The 23,624-nt window shown below is 37.8% G+C and overlaps 1 protein-coding gene across 3 annotated transcripts in view; it reads right to left on the bottom strand.

The window, feature by feature from the left end:
* AKAP6 (A-kinase anchoring protein 6) overlaps positions 1–23,624 on the bottom strand; it is a 258,465-nt gene that overhangs the window by 212,006 nt on the left and 22,835 nt on the right. The window lies entirely within an intron of this gene.

The raw sequence follows: 23,624 nt of genomic DNA, 5'->3' as shown, positions 1-23,624 counted from the left end.
ATTGAGGACACTTGGTTGATTTCTTGATTTTCCTTTTGAACTTTAAATTCTAGCAGTTTTGTTAGATTAAGAACTGTTGCAATAACCAACAATTCTAACAAAGCATAGATATAATAATTCCCAAGGTAAAAGCATGTACCTAAAATTAAAACATCATTTAACAAAGTGGCTTTATGAAAGGCCAAATACTCTGTCATCAATATACACTTATGAGATCCACTGAAAAAAGTAAATAAGTAAAATATTTTACTTTGTACTTCCTCTCTATGTTCTAGTTACATGTGTACTACACATGAAGAAGGCTGCTATAAAATCTATGCATAAGAAAAGGAAAAAAACCCACAAAACCAAAAACAAACAAGCCAAAAATAACCCAAAACAACTTCACTTATTTAACATAAAATCTCTAAGACTGTAGAAAAAACAGACTTTTCACTGTTCAATCAACACTGTGACTACTGAGTTATAGTCCTAAATATTTCAGGGGGTCTCAGCATCCAGAGACTACTGCTGCAGGCAGTGAGAGCATTAAAAAAGTATCCAGTCACAATTTCACTTGTCATGGCCAGGAAGGACAAAAAAAATATATTTTATGTTAATTCGATTTTATTTTCTACCCTGCCACTACTTAGTAAATCAGTGCTTGCACATCTATCACGCTCACAAAACAGTACGTTAAAGTTATACTAAATAATAACACTAAATATAAATTTGGTACTTCAGAACAAAAACTTTAATCATTGCAATCAAGCAAAGAAAATGGAAGAAGAATCCAAATATTCTCAGTGCCTGCTGTATAATTTCCAACTCTTTTAGCTCAAATTTTGAAAAATCATTAATTAAAATGTGTTAAATAAAAAGTTCTGCAGCAAAGGTGGGTGAAAGTAACATTTCAGCATGCTAAGTATTTTCTAAGTTCATCCCTTTACATTACCTATTTTTCAGCTTAAACTCTGTTGCTAGAAGTATTCAACATAAATTGTTAGAAAAAAAACAGTGTAATAACATTTTTGTCTGAGACATTGCTGACCACAGCCCCGGTTCTAAAGAATTCACCCAACAGCTGAAACTATGTCAACATTTTAAACGTATTATTCACATTATTTTCTCCTGAAAGTGAAAGTTTGGTGAAACACAGGTGGTCCTTATTTCTGCATGTTTACTGTTAAACATGCGAACCAGAGAATCAGCTGTGAATCACTAAATGATACCAAAGCACAGGAAGAGCAGGGCTTCCTTCCTAGGTTTTTCACAAAAAAAAAAAAAAAATTTCAAACAAAACAAGCCTGGCACTCTTGCAGAGTTTTTCAGTATGACTCAGCTCTAGTAAGGACATTAAAGCAATTAGCAAGGAGAAATGAAAACATGCTCCTGCAGAAGCAAACAAAAGCTGCTCCATGCTGCATGCAGAGCACTTCCAGCTTTCATGCACCGAGCGGGCAATTAGCAGCCATTAGGAACCTGCTGACCTGGCTTTTGTTACGGTGCGCTTGACTCTAAGAGTGGCTCTCCAGCATTACAGCTAATGCCTCCTTAATCCTAGCAGCTCTTACACTCAAGTCCTTTGCATTCTTCCCTTTCTGCCAGACCACAAGTTGCAACACTTCAATTACGAATATGGGGAGAAATTTTAAAATAAAGAATTCTTTTCATCTTCTAAAAAAATTATAAAAAAGTAACAAAATGCACTGTGGATACTAATTAGCAAGGTCTGTGAAAGCTTTAAATAGCTCACAAATGCCCGAAAGGAGAAACTTGCAGCTACAAATGACTGAATCCAAACACTAGGACACAGATTTCTTTATACTGATTCCTGGCAGACTAAAAAGGCATCATCATCATCCAACTGTGCTGCGAGAAAGGACAGCTGGAAGGTTCATCCTGCGGACCGAAGTGGCGCGGCCACTCTGGGTCTCCCACAGCCGGCGGAGAAAGCGAAAGCTCCGCGTCCGCCGCCGTCCCCTCGGCCCGCCCGCGGCTCCGCCCGCGCTGGCACGGCCGGGCAGCGCCCTGCCCCAGCGGCACGGCCGGGGAACCCGCCGAAAACGGGAAATCCCCCGCGCAGAGGCGCTTTTACAAAATTCTAATGTTGGAGTACGAAATAGCAAACAACAAGGCCCAGCAGCAACAGCCAGCCTCGTAGATATATCCATTTTGTGCAACTCAGGAGTTACAAAACTTGCCAAAACACTCTGGGATCAGAAGTAGGTTGTGCTAGACAGAAGGGTTAAGAAGGGATGATCAAGTTAAACAATACTTTGGGGTCCTATTGATATTTTAAGTGACTGATTTAGATGCTGGACTTAAATTTGGTTATATTTCTGGAGTGTTTTGTTTTTTCCAGATTTTGTGACAAAATGTACAAATAGGGAATTGCAAACCACTACAATAAGTGTTAGAACACATATCAAAACTGAATTAATTTTTTTCGAGGTGATCTTTATACCTTGCAATTCTTTTTTTTTTTTTTTTTTTTTAATGAGGTAAAGAAGGGATTATTTTCCTTCTAAGCAGGACCTTATCACTCCAGAATTTCTTTTTATAAAACTCAAAAGCTATGTTTAGTCTCATTTTCTACATCACAAAACCCTGGTAGCATCAATGACAATTTTAGGCGGGCAAGCCATACTAAATCACATCCCAGCTTGTTTCTAAGCCAAACCTCTTCTGTACCCAGAAGAGTTATACAAACCAGCTGATATTAAATTTGCAGGTGAACAGATGAAAATGCAATGTCAAATCAATAAAAAAGTTCCATCTTTCAACATGTGTAGGGCATAACCTTATTTTCATCATCACAATCAGACTGAGAGTTATGATCCCATTATTTCTAAAAAATACTCCTCCAATTATTTATTTCTGCCACTTCAAAAGCTACTGCTTCAGTCTGCTGAGGGGCACATTTAAGAACTATATAACACAGCCACCACAGCTTGCATTCCTTCTGGTGGGAGAAAAAAAAATAGATGAATTGAACATATTTTTTTGCCTTGTGTTAATTCTTCATATACAGTTTTACATTGTCATGGATCCTTGTATAAAAGGTGAGAGATCCTGTGTAAGCACATGCACACATATGCTTTCTATCTTCATCTTCAGTAAGTGCATTACGCCGAGCAGATGGCTGATTACCTTCCACTAATCACACAGACAATCTCACTTTCCCCTGCTTTTCTGCTCAGTCAGATGCTAACACTCTTGCACAAAACATAGAATGTCTGTGTCAACCATAATAAAGTTTATCAATCACCACAAGCCTTGGAAGGCTTCTCACACTCATTCTGCTCCCCAGTTGTTCACATTTCCCTTGTTTATAAATTGCAGGCCACATTCACTCTGCCAGCATCAGATCATCCACCCTTTCCTCCAACAGCAGTCAGCTCCTGTCAAACAAAGCATCATTAAGCATTTTAAGCCATGGAGTAGTCCAGTCATTGATCAGTGGTGCAGACACTGGGCCGAATGAATGTTAATGAGCTCTAATTTCCCTTACTGTCACATATTGTTAAAATCAGCCACAATCACTATACAGCCACCTGTCACGTAAATAATTTATTTCAATCCCAAAAATGCCACAAAAAACCCCAGAGAAACTCCATCACTAAATAATTTTGTGTGCTTGCTGGCTTTGAAATCTAATGATGTAAATTTTAACATCAGATTTAACAAGCGCATTGAGGCTGAATTTTCTTGAATATATACAGTGAAAACAAATGTCTCACACAGACAAGTTATATTATAATGTCTTTTCCATTTCAGTAGTCTCAGGAATTCTCTGCCAAGTTTAAGGCTCATTATACTTTTCCTTGAAAATGTAATCAACTGTATCAACTACAAAGATAAATTATGTCAGTGCACAAAAAACCTGAAATATATAATGTCAGTTACATAGAGAGAAAATTGAATTTAATATCACATACTACACTGATCTTGTTGCTGATTTCTTATATGATTTAAGAAATAAAATCTTTGAAATAACTGAATTCTAATGGACCCAGTTTAGGTTCTTCTCTTCATATCATGCCTTGTGAATGTGTTTCAAAAATACTTCCTTTGCAATTATCCTATGATTATATTTAAAATTCTGACCAAACTGGACACTTTCTAATTTAGGACTGCTTGGCCTCCTATTCCATGTATGACACACTTAGAAAGTATATCTGATAGGGAACAGGATGATGCCTTGATTCCTTCAGGATATAGACCAGAGAGGCTTGCACAGTAATTCCAGTATTAAACATGAACACTAACATGAATCATGATTACAGTTTTTAATGTGACTGACTTAAAGTCCATTAAAAAGTCTGCCCCACGCCTTTAATGGCAGCAAAGCCAGACCATGAATTTTTAACTGAGGAAATCCAACCATGGATGTTCAAGTTCCTGATTATGTGAATAAATCAGAATTTAAGACGCCACAATGACCCAACAGAATCTTTGTTATTTATGGTTTCTTTTTCTAATATGAGGTGAAAGAAAATGTGGAACTCAAAGGCAAGTGTTCAGCCAGAAACTGGAAATTATTGTGGCAAATCAGGGAAAGTGGAAATTCTACTGGAGGATTTAGCAAAGGATCTGTATGAAAGTGATGGCCTAGCAGGAGAGACTGTGAAACAAACCAACAGCCCATAAGGTCCAGGCATTACATACCCAGGAAATCTCCCAGAAGCCAAGGGTAAAACAGGCAAATTGCCAGTTATGGCGTACATGACCTTCCATTTGGAACTGCTTTGGTTCTTAGGATATCCAATTGCAAAGAAAGGTTCTGCAGATCCTTTCACATCATGTTTATGCCATGAAAACTTGTGGAAACTGTAGCAGAATGAGGCAACACCATTTTTTTAGAGGAAGACCCTCCCCTCCTGTTCCTGAAAAGCATACTACTGGTGAATTCCGACAAAATGCTTTTGACAAGATTCAGTGCCAAAGGCTAAATGAGTCTAAATAGCCATGGCATAAGAAGGAAGGTCCTTGCGTGGACAATTAATGAAAACAGTAAACAGTGGAATGAAGAACAAATGCAGATCACAAGCAGGGTTTCACAGAAACCTCTGCTAAGCACTATGTTTCTCAATAAACAGATTAATGACCTGAAAAATGGGTGGAAAATTAAGTGGAAAAGGTTTGTAGGAGGTATTGGGGCAAATATCAACTCTGAGTAAATGAAAGATGTTCACAAGGCAAAAAACTGAGCAATAACATATAAGATTAAACTTATATAGACAAATATTAAGTTATGTGTATGAAAAAGAAAAACAATCCAACCAATCACAAAAAAGGTGAAGTCTTGCCTGAAACAATGCATTAAATTTATCTGCTCCTAGCTCATATAATTTTATGTTCTCACTTATAAAAAAGCAGGCAGGCTAGCTGGAAATGATCCCACTAGACAAGTGCCAAGAGGTACATCAGAAAAAATTCTACACGACAACATATACAGACATTGAAAACAATTGTGTAGTGCCAGACTCATACAGACAGAGAAATGTATTCAGAGAGTCAAGCATATTGTGATGAGCAGTTGTGTTTCCTGGTCCTTTCTAACTCAGTACAGGCGTGCCTTGCAGTGAGTATCTGGGAGATGATGTGCTACAAAGAGATTAGCATTAAAATGGACAAAGACAAATTAGCTGCTTCATATGAACTCATCATCACTTCAACATCCTTTATTAGCTAACTGCTCTACACCATCTTGGGCCTTTGTTGTCCTAATTTTCATTCCAAAAAGCCATCAGTACATAGAGTCAATTTTTACACACTGATGTTTCAGCTCACATTTAAGTGGTTTTTTGTTGGCTTTTTTTTTTACGCATTTGGGCAGGTTGTTTCAGCTTCCCTGGATAAAGCCATTTTTGTCATTCTAGTGGCTAAGAGTGAGGAAAATACTTGCAAATATAAAATAATTTTTCCCTTCAGCTACAAAAGTCAGATGGTGAAGGATGCATAATAACTACTCTAGCAAGAAGATGGTGTCTTGTTCCAAAATTTTTCTCCAAAGAGATAGTGTGAAACATCTTTTAAATTGGAAGATAGCAAAATCAAGATTAGGCTTGGCTGAATATTAATCTGGATTTAAATGATCTTTCAGTATAGACAGAGGCAGTGAGATATAAGAGAGAACATTGTGAGCTGTTTCTCCTATCACAGCAAAATGAAAAAAACTGGTGCAACTCAGCTCAAAGTTAGGGCAAATAAAAATAACATTTCGCTTCAATTTCACACTCTAGTTTCATCGCAAATAAATGCTAATTGCTTAGGAGAAATCTTAACATTTTTTTCTGGGAAAATTTTCCAGGGGCTAAATGAGCTTATTCCTTTTAATTATGGAAGCTGATTATAAGAAATTAATTACATGTATCAAGAAGCAATATGACCTCATAATAGATCAGATAAGAACTTTCTCACATGTATTGTACAAAGTATGTCAACCACAGACAATGTCTCGCTGCCTTCCAAGTCTTACGTCTTTCTCTAGCAGAAAGACCGTAATTTCAGCTTCTTCCTTAAATATGTTACAGGTACTACAATAGTGGATGTTCTGTCAATCAGTACAAATGTTATTTAAAAAAAAACAAACCCAAACCAACAGCAATCCACCTGCAGAATTCTTCAAGGCACAACATTACTATGTCGGACCCAACAGTGCAACTAGAGGCATTTAAATTTCCCCAGCCCCAATCCTAATGATAAATAAATCAAAATAGCCACAAGACATGCCATCATTTCTGAAACAAGTTTTGTTACATTAAATTTTTTAAAAATTATCATAAGAAAGGTAGAATTTTGAAGAAACTGCTGCTTTTTGGAATTATGGACAAGGCAGCTGCTGACACCAGAGAGCCCTTGTGAAAATCAGCGTTCTGTGTAATATGAGACAACACTAAGTAAGAATTTACAGGGGCAGTTAGTCACAATCATGTAAAGTTTAACTATAAATAATTTACCTGTTCATTATAATATTTTCTCAGGTCTTCTTTAAAAGAACACCAAAGCAATTGCTTTTTTTCCTAATTTGGGGATTCACAAAAATAGACCAATTTCTTTGGACCAGAAGCTGTTTCATTGTACTGAGTCATGCTCATGAAAGGTTCTGCTATATTGTTTTGGTTCATGATAGTGCCTCATGTCAGTAACACACTATCAAATGTGTGCATGCCATTGTTTCAGACATTCAGCTATCACAGTAATAGTGCAGTGTAAAATAGTTTCTTTATTTTGGGGATTAATTTTTAATATACATTAAAACACTTGGTGTACTACAAGGATGACCCGCAGCTTCAGTAACTATTCTGCAAATTCTTCCCTCCTCAATCATGATGTGGATAAAATCCTGCCACTTCATGTTGATTTACTGGTCAGCTAAAAATAGATATCTAGTCCTGTTGTGTAATCAGTCAATCGACCACAACACACAAAATTAAGGCACAAATGTTTTTACCCTTTTAAGTAGTTCTCATATATTACACTGCTTTCTTCTGTCATAAACTTGATCAGGTACACCAAAATTAGGTTAAATTAGAAGAGGAATAAAAATTTTGATGGTTCTGAAAATTCATGGTACAAAATTATTTCTTCAAAACCTTAACTAGTTAAAAGATATTAACATAAGTTAACAATCACCAAACTGTAAATTGCTGTGAGTAAAAATTTTGGTTTAAAGATACTCACAATTACAAATTTTTCAGAAGGATAAAACTCTACTTCCTAAAGGCAAGCACAGGAGGGAAAAGTCAGTACTATTCAGCATATCCTATACAATTGTAAGGTTGTTTTCATTATTTGCACACAGTGTCGTGTTATCATGGGAAGCACCTGCCTCCATTCTAAGGCTTTACATGGTGGACTAGATGATACTATAACTGTACTTAAGAAATGACGCAAGAACTCTAGAAAATATGGCTAGAATGAGGCAAAGGGAAGGGGAAGGATACAGATTTAAAGCTCAGTGTGTCACTACAGGGAACAAGGACTCTGAATAGGAATTCTGCCTACTCCGGGTAGCTTTTTTCTTTCTTCCTGCCTTCCTCAATGGTTTTGACTCCTATTCTATGACAACAGGACAAAGAGACACCTATATACAGAAACTTCTTTGTAAGACCAAACTGATAAGATGGTGAAGAGATCACCTCACAAAATTAAAAACCATCTCAAAGATGATCTTGCACAATGGGTCCTGACCAAACTGCAGTATAAGAACAGATATCACAGACCCTGGCCACCTGCACAGTAGGTCGCAACTTGATTTTTATAGTAATCTGTGGGCTGGCATTGAAGAGAAAGATGTCAGGCTACAGCTACAGAAGCTGCTTGTATGTGAGGATAAGCAGGTTTGGATATTTCTGATTCAGATCCTTGAATCCCTGTAACTTGCAAAGCATTGCCTTTGTTTTCTGCCTCATCATGACTGGGCTACACAATGTCCTGCTGCACAATGACAATGTGCAGTCAGCTAAGGTTGTTCATTTTTGTTTATTGCCCTTTTCTCCTGATATAAAAATACAGGTAGCATCATGTTCTGAGACTTCTCTGAATGCTTTCAAGCACAGGAGATTCTCCTGGGAATGTAACTGAGGATTTATTTTAAATTTTCCGGAACCAGTAATGATTATACTCAGTAAATTGGATCTTAAGATACCACTTTCTTCATAAGAGTAGCTCGAGAACGACAGCTCTTACCCCATCTGCTGCCACCAGCAGGTGACATTCGCACCAGCACATTTTATGAATAAAAGACTTGCAAACTCCCCCTTCTCCACATATATATATATATGGTGTACACTTTTAGTCAATCTGTACAACTCACATAATTATCTTATTATTTTCAGAATTGTACTGAACAAGTTAATATTAATCAATTAACAGAGATGCCATAAAACAGTCCACAGGAGGTCCATTAATCTGCTATGCAAATTACATTTTAGATCAAGCACCTAAAAAAACAATAGAATCTCAACACTTAGTGAAAAACTGAAATAATTGTATGAACTGGTATTTTTGTTTGGTTACATTTCAAGTCAGTGTATATATATATATATATATATATATATATATATATATATATATATATAAATAAAATCACTGCTATTTCCAGTTCAGCAACTTTTTTTCCGTCCTACTACCAATTACATGCAAAGGGAATGAAAAAGGCAAACTATAAATGGGCAGAATGGAGAAATAGTCACTTATCCAGAAGTAAAGCAATTGTTGCCCATGCTATTATTTAAAGTTTTATTCTATATTTTCTTGTTCTGTTTGACCTTCAAATTTTGTACACTAAAAAGGTTTCCATTATGATGAAATAACACCTAGTTGAAAAAAATACATTTATGTCAGTTTTTTGAATATACTGTTACAAGTCAATCATATGTCTTCAATTTATGGGGTATCTTTTAGTTATAATTTTTGCTCAGGAAAAGCAAGTTAAATTGGCAAAATTTGTTCAGACACCTGTGTAAACATACAGCTGTGAACTGCATGCATGCAGGATACTTTATTCTTCCAGAAAAAAAAGTTATTATGGAAAAATGCTAAAAGGTAGAAAAATAATGCAGAGTCATTTTAGAACTGTATGTATGGTAATGTATGGCAGATGTATGGTAATGATTGCAATCTCAGATGCAATTTCAATAATAATTTTTTAAGCATGAAATTATTGAATTTCTAAAAATTCATGCCATTCTCTATGTGCTTTCAAACCTTAAATAGCAAATTCTGTATTGAAAATACTATGCATCTGTTTATGTTCTATGTGGCTTTTAGTCTGGAAATTGGGATTTAAATTCCATGAGACTTCCCCCCACCAGATGTCACTGCTTTTTAGGTTTGAAATGTTCACAAAATAGCATTCCTTCCATGACACTTATTTGCTCCTGAACTAAACCAAGGAATTTGGAGATGAGTAAAAGGCTTAGAAACCCACTAAAAAGTTCAAAACATGTTAAACTGTTTTCTCAAGGCTCTTCTGAAATAGTACTTGGAGAGTTTCAATTTAGTTACTTGCAGTTGCCAACCTGCGGTGCACTAAACCCTGCAGCAGTGATGACTACAGTAGCAAAACAAACACAGGTTTTCAGCATAAGTAAAAACACTGAATTTTTGCTTGAAAACGCAAGATTTTGTTCAGACAGATGGAAAAACAAACATGATTTTACAGAACCTTCAGCTAGTTGAAATTTCAGGATCATCACTTGGGAATGCTTAGACCTCAATTCCAACAACTACGTTAAAAGAAGTTTAAAGAAGTAGAATTAAACTGCAACAACTGAGCAAGCTTCACTCAAAACACCTCTTAAAATTCTTTTAAGGTGCTTCCTTTCAGAGTAGATGCCAGTTCCCAGAAGTAGCAAGAATTAGAGCTCTTGCTTAAAGATACCTGCAGCCATTTGTGAATGCAGGAGGAGCTACTCCACCACTTTTTCTTTCCAAATACAAAATGGTTTTATCCAGGCATAACACTTCACATTTAGTAAATGTGATTTATTTTTGTGTGGCTAGTGGTCAAGTATTCAGTATCTTGTTCAGTTGCACAGAAAATAGAGGAAAAATATTTTCTGCTTGTTTGTTCTTTATATGGAACGTGGGACTGGAGGAAAACCTTCATAAAATTCTGAATTGCACAGCATATGTGACTGTTCTTATTAGGACAAGATAAAGGACACATTTCTGTCCTTTCAGGTTTTTAAGCTCAGTCAGGGATAGGTCTTCGGGAACCTGATTTAGCAGGCAGAAAATGCAATATATGTCCAAATTTAATTCTGAAAAAATGTGCTTTGTCAAAAATTTTTAATGACACAATCTCTGCTCTGTTTAACCATCTGTTAAATTCCAATTTACATGTGTTATTCTACTTTCATGATATACACACATGGGATTACTAACTTGAAGTTCTGATCAGCCACAGAGCATATGAAATGGCAAAAAGTATCAGAATTAATGGCCTTATCTTTTTTTCTGCTTAAATTTCCACTTTCTTCAAAACCAACAGTACCAAGGTGCACTTTTATTTATTCAAAGACATATAGTTTATAAATTATTACACCAGTACCTATTTCTATCCCTCTTTCATGCCAGTGGGTGACTTCAGTGCATTGCAGGTATAGTAAAAGTCTGTAAAAACAGACCTAGATGACACCAAAGCAGTAAAGAAAATTATCTTACTAAACACCATTGGATTTGCACGTTTCAGTCATCCCACCATTGAACCAGTCCATGGAGACTGGAATTTCTTTGCATCTTTCTTTTTTATCTTTCTTTTCACCTGGACATTTACACTTCTAAGAAATAGTGACAAGAATTCAAATAAATAGTAATAGGACTCAAAAACACCCTGTAACTGCATTTCAGCAAGTTAGTGTAAGATCCCATCTAAATATACTTGATAATATATATATATGTATGTATTGACATTATAATATGAAAATGTAATGTTCAAAATTATTTATTTAAATAACACTGATTGGAACACATTTTTTGCACTAAAACATGTCCCCTACATTGTACAAAAGTAGCCTGACAGGTTTAACAATGAAAGAAATAATCTATGAAATACAATTGTGTCTATTCTGTTCCTCTGCTCTGGTGAGACCCCACCTGCAGAGCTGCTTCCAGCTCTGTGGTCCCAGCACAGGAAGGACAAGGAGCTGCTGGAGTGACTCCAGAGGAGGCCACAAGGTGATCAAAGGGATGGAGAACCTCTCCTGCAATGAAAGGCTGAGAGAATTTGGGTTGTTCAACCAGGAGAAGAGAAGGCAGCAGTGTGACCTAATTGCAGCCTTCCAGTACCTGAGGGGAGCTATAAAATGGAGAGGGACTTTTTACAAGGCTGTGTAGTGATACAAAAGGGAATGGCTTCAAAGTGAAAGAGAACAGGATAAACTAGATATTAGGAAGAAATTCTTTACAGTGAGGGGGGTGAGGCACTGGCCAGGTCACCCAGAGAAGCTGTGGATGCTCCATCCCTGGAAGTGTTCAAGGCCAGGTTGGGTGTGGCTCCGAGCAACCTGATCTAGTAGAAGGTGTCCCTGTCCATGGGAAGGAACGAGATGACCAATAGCTGTCCCTTCTAACTCAGGCTATTCTAGTGTCGGTTTCTCGGCTGTTTGGGTGACCTGGAAAGGCCCGGGGTGGCCTTGGACAGCCCGCGCTCCAAAGGACGAGAAGAGGCTTCAGATCTTGTCTCGGTCTCGGTGTTTATTAATTGTTTATCTAAAAGATTTTCTCTTGGCCCGACAGAGGTCTGCACAGCAGCCAGCCATGGGCACACTGAGAGCCCCCAGGGCGGTCACCTATCTTTATACTCAAAGTTACCTATACAATATTTATCAATTTTCCCCAATGCCTTTTACCCTTATTAACCAGTGCACTTTTAGTAATAACCAATCCCAAAGTGCCACCATCACCACAGAAGATGGAGGCCAAGAAGAAGAAGAAGAAGGACAGGACACGCCCCAATTCCTCCATCTTACTTACATCTTTAGACCCCCCTGTACAGAAATCCTAAACCCTGTGTCTTACACTCTAACTTATCCCTTCACCATTTACCCCAGTGAAATCCTCCCATCCTCATACAGGTGTCGTCTCCCTTGTAGGATCAAAGTCCAGCCACCAGACACTTCTGGCAACATTCCAGGACTCCCGAGCCCCCCAAGGGTGGTCTCGGTCACTCTGCACATCAGTCCTGAGGTGCTGAGATCCCACATTCTAGAATTGTTTTTAAGTCTGTTTTGATAAAAATGGCTTCAAGTTGGTAATTTCACTTTTAGGACTATGTTCCCTTCAAGCAGAAAAAAGTAACACATCAAACATTGGTTAGGTGCTTGAGCAGAGAAGTAATAAGGAAACAAACTGCAAAAATAAGTTTAAAAAAAAAAAACAAAACAACAACAGTGGTCTGGCTAATAAACTCAGCAAAGATTATGATGAGCTTCAGTTCTAGAGCCTAGTGACTGAATTGATGGACTGGGATATTCCATCTGCCAGAAAGTGTCAGGAGAAACAGCGGAAAATGCTAGAAATGTCTGTGTTCCCAGCAGCTGCGGAATTAAATGCTATTTACAGAGCCAGCTACAAATGATAGCATTTTTTTCTAGAAAAATCTTGAAATCTGTGAAAAGGGAGGGAAAGAGGGAGGGAGGGAGGGTTTGCTGGGAAGATAATTTCCTCTGTGTTGCCAACACAGTTAAAATGACATGGATATTTTCTGCATCACTCTTCTAATTGGTAACTACACCCCTTGAATGTTTTAAACAGAAACAGATGCTTCTGTCTTAAAATTGTTTTGCAAGGCAAAAGGGAAACAGAGCCATGGATGAGTGGATCTGTTGGTCTTTTATGTTCAGAAGAATTGATTTTGCAAGGATTACAAATACTTCTTTGTGGAATGCAAACTATGATAGCTTAAAAACTCCTCTGAGCTTTGAACAATAATTTATATAGGATAATGCAATAAGATTATTGTCCTTCCCAAGCTTGTTCTTCCATTCATTGATAAACACTTTTAGGAGGAACAAATTATATTATGAGATGGAACATATCATAGGAAGATAGTTACATGGTAAATATTTCCCTGCTCTAGTGTTGTCATTCATGCTCTCTATTGTGTAGATGAAGAGCAAACCATGTCAGACACCTATCTACTGCTCATTCTGCATTTATTGAATTACTAAGTCACCTCCCTATAGCTCTGTTTCCATTCTTTGATGAGCAGATTCCTCAGGCCAGTAACTCTTTTCAGTATACACCAGAGGCAACAAAGTGCAGCCACATTGATATCTTGGAATTTTAGGCATTAAGGGGTGTAAACAGTAACTTAGAAGGGAGGGGAAGGCAAAGTAAAATACACTGTGGATATACAAGCCTTAGACAGCACAGGGATTTCTTCAAGACTATTGCAAGCAAATTTAGGTGTTTCCTTTTCTGTAGTCCCAAGAAGGTACCAGAACTGCAAAATCATTTCTAGATTTGCTTGATACTGTAATTTACTCATGTTCGCTGCCCTGTCACTTTTAGCCATTCCATGATCCTGCATGTTTATCTTCCTTTGTTCTTTGAGGAGGACACGTAAGGGCATTATGATCTCCTCCTTTAAAGAAGATCATACTTGATACTGCAATGCAGGTAAATAATGATATCACATGCTTGTTTGTTTAACATCCCTTTATACAGGCCATAAAAATGTACATCATAAAAAATCATTATAGTCTGCTATTCAGTAACTCTGCAATGCAAAATTATTCTAAGCAGTTACTAAGTAAAGGAAAGGTCTATAAGAGTAAGACAATAAATAACTTGGAAAAAAGTTCAGTCGTGGCAGCATGAAAAAATAGTAAAAACATGAGTGTATTTCAGAAGCAGCCCTAATATTCACTTCAAAAAGAAGGTTTTGTTTGATAGATATTTTCATAGCCACATGCATAGTTAAACTTTGTTTGTTTGTAATTATTTTGAAAATTCTCAATGTGATTTCATGCAAGTTTGGGCAACAGAGACATCCACAATTTGATTAGACTGCAGTCTCATTAAACATCTATGACTAAACAGCTTTTTACCCCTTCTCTTGTCATACTCCTTTCTAATTTAATTAACTTCTCATTCTTAAAATTAGGTGAGGTTCTTTTTAAACTCGTCTACAAAACAACCTCATACCCAGTGATTTTTAAGCAGCAGCCATTTTCCTGACCAATATCTACCCACTAGAAATGGGAGAATTCAACTCATTTGTCCAAGCACCATTGCCCAGACCATGCCTATTCAATATCTAGGATATTAGCTATGACATAGGAGCTACAGGAAAACTGATCTTCAAGACACAGGCCAGGCAGAATACTCTAGGATGGTGCAAACCTACTCTTGGAGACAGTCCCACTCCACCAGACCTTTAAAACCTGTGTTAGGAATCTCTTTCCCTTCATCACCAAGTATGAATGGTGCATATGCCAGCAGCAAGCCTTGCGTGACTCACCAGAAATGTTCTGCCTGTTCATTCATGAAACAACATTAACTGAATGCAGCTGAACAGTTACCCTACAACTTACTGCTTCATCAGTAAGAAACTGTCATCCCATACATCAAAAAGCAGCTCTAAATGCCAAGAGATGCAATTCTTTTGGAGTGAACATTCTTTCTGAATATTCTGAAATCTGGAAAAATTTGCCTTCATAGCTTATGCACCACTGTGTAACACAAACAGATAAAATAGAAATATAAAATGAACTAGTAAAATGGTTTCATTGTGTAAAAGTATCTGCATGAACAGTAACGGCATCATGAACTTCACCTTAATTTAATTTTTTAAAATATAAATAGATATTCACAATAAGGATGAAAGAAAAGTGGCAAAGCAAGAGGTGAATCCTCGCATTTGCTGTTGCTCTTGATGAAAGTTCAAATGCATGTTTTGTTTCAAACATCTTTGTCTTTGAAAGAATCCTTTTGGATTAACACAGCATGCTAGTAATTGGCATTCTCTTCTGTAACACTAATGACCCCGTTTTATCTTGTTCCCACTCTTACTCAGAATTGAAACCAGCTTCTTGTCTACCCGAGAACAGAGAAAGAGGACAGTATTGAACACTAATTTAAAAAGTTAATTGAAAGAGTAACTCTTTAGAGTAGCATGCTGTGACAGTCTTTGCCGTTCCTCTGCTGCCCTGAATCTCTTTCTGGTTGAAAAAATCTGCTCATTTTTAACAGACACAGCTGAAATGGGCCTGGAGGCAGGAGATGCACTCCTCCAGCAAGGAAAGAAGAAGGTAAAACACTGCAAGTTTTTCCATAGCAGCCTATCCACTTTCTGAGCTGATTGCTTCCATTCAGGCACATAGGCAGGGTTTCCTGTGGCGAGAGTGAGGGCCTGTTAACCCCAAATTCATGCTTACAGTGAGGAGGGGTAAACACTAATAAATCGGGAGTGTTTTTTCAATAGAAATAAAGCACACACCAAAAGAAACAAAGATGTGGCTTGCTAGCTAAGGGATCGTGGGAAGAAGCCTTTGGTGGGGAATCAGACAAGGCTGTTCTGAGTGAGATCCCACAGGGATTAGCAAGGCCCAATGCTATTTGCCATTTACACCAGTGATCTGGAGGCAAAAATTAAAACACTGCTCATAATTCTTGCAGATAGACAGACTGGTGGAAAGCTAAAGAAGGACCAGTCTGGCTACAGCAAAAACCTCCCCTGCTTTTCAGATAAGTCACACTGGTGACTAAGGTCATGCTTTCTGAAAACTAGAACAATAAACAAAATGCATTTTAATCTAAACAAATGTAGGGTTGGACACCAATGATCAAGGAATGCAATCAATACCTAACATATGGGAGAATCCTGGGAACAATAGGAAAAAAAAAATAGCACAGCCTCTGAATATAAGCAATTGTGAGAATGGAATGTTGTATGGAGGTGTGGGATACACATAAAAAAATGTTGAAAAACTGGAATGTGCACAACAAAAGTCATTGAAGTAAAAAGAGAGATGTTTAAAAAGATATTCAAGTGTGAAAGTTGAAGACAGACAAGTTCAAATTATGACAGTCTCCAGCAATTAATCATGATAATCAAATTACAGAGAAAAAAAAGAGTGGATTCCCTGCCTGTTGCTCATCGAAAAAGAAAGATAACAGTCAGTCAAATGAAAGCTACTTGGCCCAAACACATACAAAAATTCTACAACTTTAAAAGCTAGAGACTGTTCAGGAAATTAAAATGTCAGAAAGGTTGCTGGAACATAAATGAGGATTTCTGCAGTCAGAATTCAGACCCTTGGGCCATACTACATTTCACAACATTAAAGAATGCTGAATGACCAGAAAAACAAGGATCTGACTCTTCTGATCATGCTGTAAAGAATTTTTAGTTTATTATCATTACTGTTGTGCATATCTAATATCTGTTTTACTTATAATCTCTCTTCTGCCACCAAATAAAGAGATTCACTAGTAAGAACACGCTAAAAATAATGAATTTTGCCATCTGTTAGAATTTCTAATAAATTTTCTAGTGTGGCAAAAAATAAATTTTATTTCAAAGCACTTTTGAAGGAAAAAGGAGACAAGTCAAAGAAGCTTTACATTAAGAACACTTTTTAATATTTATGGAGGTGTTTTTTCTTAATCTGTATCTTTCTATATTTCAAGAGAAAATATATTTCTATGGAAAATTCAGTCAGTCCAATTAAAAAAAATGGATTAAGGATTTTTCTTTAATCTATTAAAATAAATTATTCTAATAAACTTTCAGCCACTAACTTTTTTTCAGATTTTCAGAAAATAGACAATGGACATCATCTTCAGGACAATCTTTAAATAAATGTTTCCTGAAGCAGAGTTGAAGTAACGTGACTGGTAAAGCAGCAGTCTTTCTGGGTGCCTTCCTTGAGGTTCTATTACTCAATGCATCGTGCTGGTTTGATTCAGGCTACTGGTAATAGAAGTTTCTGACACTGAAAATAAGTTTCAAAAAGAGGTGTTTATTGTAAGTGACAAAAAATATATCTGCTTCCAAAAGTGCATAGTCAGAGAGTCAGGAATAGTTAGGCTGTTGCAACCCTTGAAAACACAGCCTGACAGAAGGAGGAAAATAGATCTCTTCTTTCATTTCTTTTCACCTATTTCATGGAATGATTCTGGTTAATTTCTAAAATACCAAAGCAGAATCTGAATGTTCTGTACTAAGATTCACAACCATTTCAAAAATACTGCAATATATTCTGTGATTACCGCAATCTTGTATATTGCTTCAGTCTCTATTACTCATGGTTTCATTCCAATAGATATTTCTTCATTTGACACATAAGCAATTGGAAATTCACTGACTCACAGAACTGCTCCATGTTTGAGGAGCTGCAGAATTGTTTATGTAAATATGGTTCTAAACAGCAAGTCTGTCTGCAGTTCCTGTAAAACTGCTGTGACATGCCATGGGATTGTTGTCAAACCACAACCATCGCATCCATTATAGACTCAGTCTAACCCTTTCCAGAGCGAGGGATTTATAACCTCACTTATACACTCCACAAACTGCACATCAGATCTTTTCTGGTAAGCTTCAGAATAAAAGAATAGCAAAGCATGACTCACAGCCTTGAAAAAAACACGTCCCTCTCTTGGGGAAAAAGTACGCGCAATCTCTACAGGATCTGAGCTGACGCCATGCAAGAGAAGGCCAGCATGACTAAACAGCAAGAATCTGCATCAGCTGCCATTACCACAGCTCTTGTTTGTGTAGTGTGAGATATGGAGCTGTCAGTGGCTAACCTTTCACAGGAGTATAAATAGTCCTGTCGGATTTTGCATTCCAAGCTCATAAGTTTTGCATCTCGTGCTGTCAGTAGCTGTTCACAGAAGAGCTGCTCACCCTGCAAGGGGAGGTGAGCCTCAGCCTGGCCCAGGCACCCCTGCCACGTAGCTGGGTGTGCAGACATGTGTGCTACCATGCCACTGAACTTTTGCTAGTGCCACAGATGGCTGCGCACACATTCCTCACAATCCCGAGAGCTGATCTTTGTGCCTGAAGGACTCTTGACAACCATGCTGACAGTTGTCTGTGTAAGTGACAAAATCTGTGCCCCTGTGTCTAAGGTCCTTTTAAGAGGGAGGGAGACAGAGGGCAGCTGGTGGGGCCAGGGGACAGCTGGCCACAGCTGCTCACCTGCTGGAAACCCTGCTCCAGCATTTCCTCCAAGACATAGAAGCAGTAAGGGGGGAAATTTCTCTTCTGTCCCAGACAGAGCAATCAAGTATTGTTACGCTACACTTCTCAATACTCTCCCCCAGTCCAAATTAGCAAAAATTAATAATTTGTGTACATGATGTGCCATACAAACATGACCTGACCAAGGGCATTGTGGGTGGTTAGCTGTTATTGTGCATAAAGCAAAACCCCAAGCCACAATGTTATGGGCTATGTGACCCTAGTACCACCCTGCTTCCCTAACTCCATCACACTTCCAGCTGTGCAAGCCCTGGCAGTTGAGACTGCATGCCTACTGCACTCTGCTAAAAAAGCCCTAAATCTGTCCTTTTACCACACTACTTTGAAGAGTCATAACACATTTACCCAGTTTTTCTACAGCATTAGTATCATTCTCTTCAGAGGTCCTTTATAACTACAGGTGTTCAGTTATCGCTTTTATTTGATCATTGTGTTATGGGCCATTAACACAAGTTCTCTTTATCATCTCCTTTGCCCATTTTAAAGTTCATGATATATTTTACCTCTTCATCACAATACAACCACTTTTATTATGTTTAACTAAAAACTGCCCTTCAGGTCTCAAACATCAAAATCACTGCTTTCCCTCCCCCATGTTGTTTTGTTTCAGAAAATATATGTAGACATTCTACAGTCTGAGTAAACCAAGCAAGGGTAGAATTAAGAAATAATTTAACTTTCATTCAAAAGTTCAGTTCACTGACATTCTGCACCATAAATAAGAATGAGGAAAATAATTCTTTAGCAGTTACTTTACAACTAATATTACATGTTACATCAGGAAACGAGAGGCCAATTTAAATTCATATTCACAAGCTAATTGTATCAGCTACCAATTCCATCACTCATGCATTGCTCTTGTGGCTTATCTCAGCATTCATGTCAACTCAAAGATTTAAAATTTATGTTCCAATATAAAGAAAACTCAGAGCAAATGGATGGTGGGGAGGACTGTTGGTAGTTTAATATATTTTTTTAAAGACAGACTAAGGTTTGTGTTCTTACCTGCAAAACACTGTTTATGCAGTTATTACACAAACTTCTATTGGGGCAAAATCAGATCTAAATATTTATATAGTATTGTCTTTTTCCTGTTTTTATTTTAACCTCCTGCTGTTTTGACAGTTTGCTTTCAACTTTTAATTATCAGGCCACCTAGCTCTACACCAAAATGCTCAGGATTAATGTTCCACTGTATATTTAAATGCTCACTCATGAATACACTGGACATAAAGTGCAGAGGCAGAACCAAAGCACAGAGTCATCAGTAAGTTTAGGGAAGTTAATACATTCTAAGATGCCATGCTGCAGTACTAGATGAAATATCCACAAATCTTACTTGAATACCCATAGCACATTGTGAATACTGTGTCCTTACAACAGGTTTCATCCCCAGGCAGAAATAAGCAGTGGTTAGCTATCACCTAAACAGACAAGAAAGCGGGCATCAATAGACCAATGTGAGATGATCATACTTGCTTCTGGCTATGATAGCATTTTGATCAGTACTTTGTGGAATGCCTGAGACTGCAAAATTATAGGAAGGCCACACAATCATTAACATCATCCAAGACTGTTTCCCTAGGGACTAAATCCCTAGGAAGTTGATGACATTCAGAGCAAAGTACTTTGCTTACACGAGTTTATAGTTGGATGTTTGTTCAGGTGTCCAATTCTAACATCTAGCTGCCAATTTGCATCATCAAAACTAACTCAGACAAGTGTGAAATCCCTGGCACCTAGCAACATCTCTGAGGAGCCCCAGTCCCATTCTGGAGCATGCATTCAGCCACCTAAATCTGTTCAAAACTTAGTGGTCATCTCATACCAAGACCCCAACAGGATGCATAAATTCCCAATGTCCTCCATAGGAACCTGCTCCAGTGGATGTGGTCAAAATATGTTGCTTTCACAGACTGAACAGAGGGCTCTTGTAATCAAAGCTTGAGTTTGGAAAACGTGATCAAAGTTTCTTTCTTGGAAAGCGAGACAGATATCAATTCCCAGAGCAGAGAAGGGATATTAAGGCAAATCTCAAATTTCCCAAGAGATTGTTTACCCTCTAAGTTACTGGGCTTGCAGTCTGAACTCATCTTTTAAGCTGTTTCACCTGGCTGCAATAATTAAATACACACTGAATCGTAGAATGAACAAGAACTGCTCTCCAGCTAAAGGTCTGAACAAATCATATAGGAGAATGAAGAGATGTATCACACTCCCAAGGTAAAATCGGACTAGAGTGCAGCATGAAATTTTTTGAGTCCACCTCGTGCTTAGTACATTTTCCTGCAAGATGACTCCAAATATTTCTCCACTAAGACTATCTGTAGCTGGTGTGGTCATAATCTCTTACTCCAAGGCAGAAAAAATAAATGGCAAAATGCAAAGCCACAAGTGTCTGAAGAGAGAAGTTTTTGAGCTAGGGGAAGGAATGTGAGGTCATGTTCAAATCATAGCTTTATGTCATGCTGGTTTTGTTTTAGGGATTTGGGGGGTTTTTCCCCTGTTTAAAAGGTCCTTGTTGAGCTACATCAAATACATGTTATTTCTCCATATAGCTGGAGTTTAATTTGATGTTATTAATTCTACAGGGTAGAAAGTCCTTAGGAGTTATGTCTTGAACTCAATACCACCCTGCTCCTTCCCTGTTACATGCTAGATGGTTTTGCTATTAACTTTTGCAAAAAAGCAGATACTTTTTTCTTCTTCAAAACTTCCTTAATGTTATGCTCAACCATGCTTGTACCTGCCACAACTCTGCATGATTTGTGAATAAGTATTGCCAAGCCTTACACCAAAGGGGAAAGTTGGAGGATGAAAAATACATATTTAAAAAATCTTTTTAAGGCCAGAGTTGGCCATTTTTATTTAATCAAGTTCTCCAAAGCTAGAATCTGATAGTAAGAAACTTTTTCTTTATACTTTCAGGTTTGAAGTATGGACTAAACCAGTAATTTCTCTAGTTATACCACTTACCATGCTTTGCATGCTGACAAAAAAAAGCTCAGGGTTTTCTGTGAAACAGATAAAATGAAAGACTTGTTTTTAAATGCAGGCGGACAAGGACACAAGTCAGAAGCATATTTTAATAACTCATGACAAGTGTGAATGTGACTGAGAAGCTTCATATGATCAGATGACAAGCCCAATTAGGAGCATGCTGCTAAGGCAAGAATTGCACATTTCATAAGATCTTAAGGAAAGAATATTTATTGGTCCACAGCAAGGAAAAATAAAAATCCTGACTCAATACCTTTCCAAAAGCTGCAGCTGTAGCCTCTCTCTTGCTCCTTTAAAATATTCCACTGACACTTGTCAGGTTGTTTTCAAGCAGGTAGGCCTATATTTTTTCCCAGGTTGCTCACAGAAACAAAATCCATACCATGACAGAGATATGGTCTGATGAGAAGCTGGAGTTTGTGATCTTTTATTTCTGCCCTTCATATTTTATACACCTACATCTACAGAAATGACATGTGCAGGATTTATGCAAGTGCAGGGTGAAGGGTGGTTGCTTTTTTTAAAAGAAAAGATTGAAAATCAATAGAAACACAATGTGAGATAAGCTAGTGCTCCAAAGATAGCACTTTAGGTACATCTGAACAACTAAAAACTACCAGAACCATTTTCTGTCTTCCTTCATAGAGCTGTATGGTGATCAGCTGCCTATCCTCAAGACAAACAAAGGAACTCATCTCTCAGGAGGACCAAAAATTAAAAAGCACCTTTAGGACATCTTGGAATTTTTCCAAGTCCTTTTACTGGAAGGCATCTTCAGTGCCCAGAAAATGTAACCCAAACAGGTGGCCTGTTCAAGTCACAGCAGCCATCCTGAACTGAAGCACTGCCCTCTTTGAGGCGCTCTCTGACACAGAGCAAGGGTCTGCTTATAACCTTTAGTCAGCTGAGGTTTCTTGCTCAACTGCTTGTTAATCCTGCATAAGCACCATGCATCTGACTGGGGAATGGCTTGGTTTAAAAATCCCTGACTCTTTGTGATTCACAAGAGGAATATCCACCAGCACAGATAACACCTTTTTCTGCTAACACCTTTTCTACATCTCTAGATTGCTCTGTAGCTTCACCTCTAACCTGCAGCAGGTAACACTGTGATGTAAGGTAAATTGCTGCCCATGATAGTAAGTACAGTCAACATCCTCCTATGGGCTATAGCATAATGGAAGCAGAGATGATATTTGTTGTAGAAAATCTGTAGAGGAAATAGTCATAGTAGGCACCCTGGAAACAGGGCATGGGGCAGCAAACTCCTTTACTGTAAGGATAAAACCCAGCTGTCAAAGATCTCAAGCTGAGGATAGAGAACTACAGGAGCTGCTGTTTGGGAGAGACCATGATTTCACAGAGAGAAGGAAAAGAGATCCCAATCACACAGAACAGTTTAACTGCTTTTGCATGACCCTCACTAACTCAGGGACAGCCTGCCTGCAGGCAGGGTCTGCAGGGAGGAAATGGCTGGAAGTTGTTTCCTGCAAGTGCAAATCTCTGAAGTAGTAACATGTGGTGCTGGTTCTCAATCCTATGACCCAGCTGTGAAGAACAGTTAAGAGCCTTTTTGTTCCTCATATTGCTTCATTTAGGAGCGTTCTTTTAAAAATATACAAATATATATGCATATCCTTTTTTTACTAAATTAGTGGAAGAAACTGAAATACAGGCTGAGCAGCAGAATGGAGCACCCTCTGCAGTATTACACAGGACTGCTGTGGAACAGAATTACACAAGTGAGGAGAGCAATGGCATATATTGCAACGAAAGGAAAATAGAAGAGAACCATCTGTGCAAATATTTTGCATGCATTAGCTTAATGCTTGTTCATATAAAACATATTAAAATATGTCAGATTTGTTTGTTCCAAGTAAATACACATATCTGTTTGTTTAAATTAGCAGCAGACTGA

The sequence above is a fragment of the Ammospiza nelsoni genome, chromosome 6, assembly GCF_027579445.1.
Source record: "Ammospiza nelsoni isolate bAmmNel1 chromosome 6, bAmmNel1.pri, whole genome shotgun sequence".
Lineage (NCBI taxonomy): Eukaryota > Metazoa > Chordata > Aves > Passeriformes > Passerellidae > Ammospiza > Ammospiza nelsoni.
Note: the sequence above shows the minus strand (reverse complement) of the source record. Positions and strands in the feature narration are given on the sequence as shown.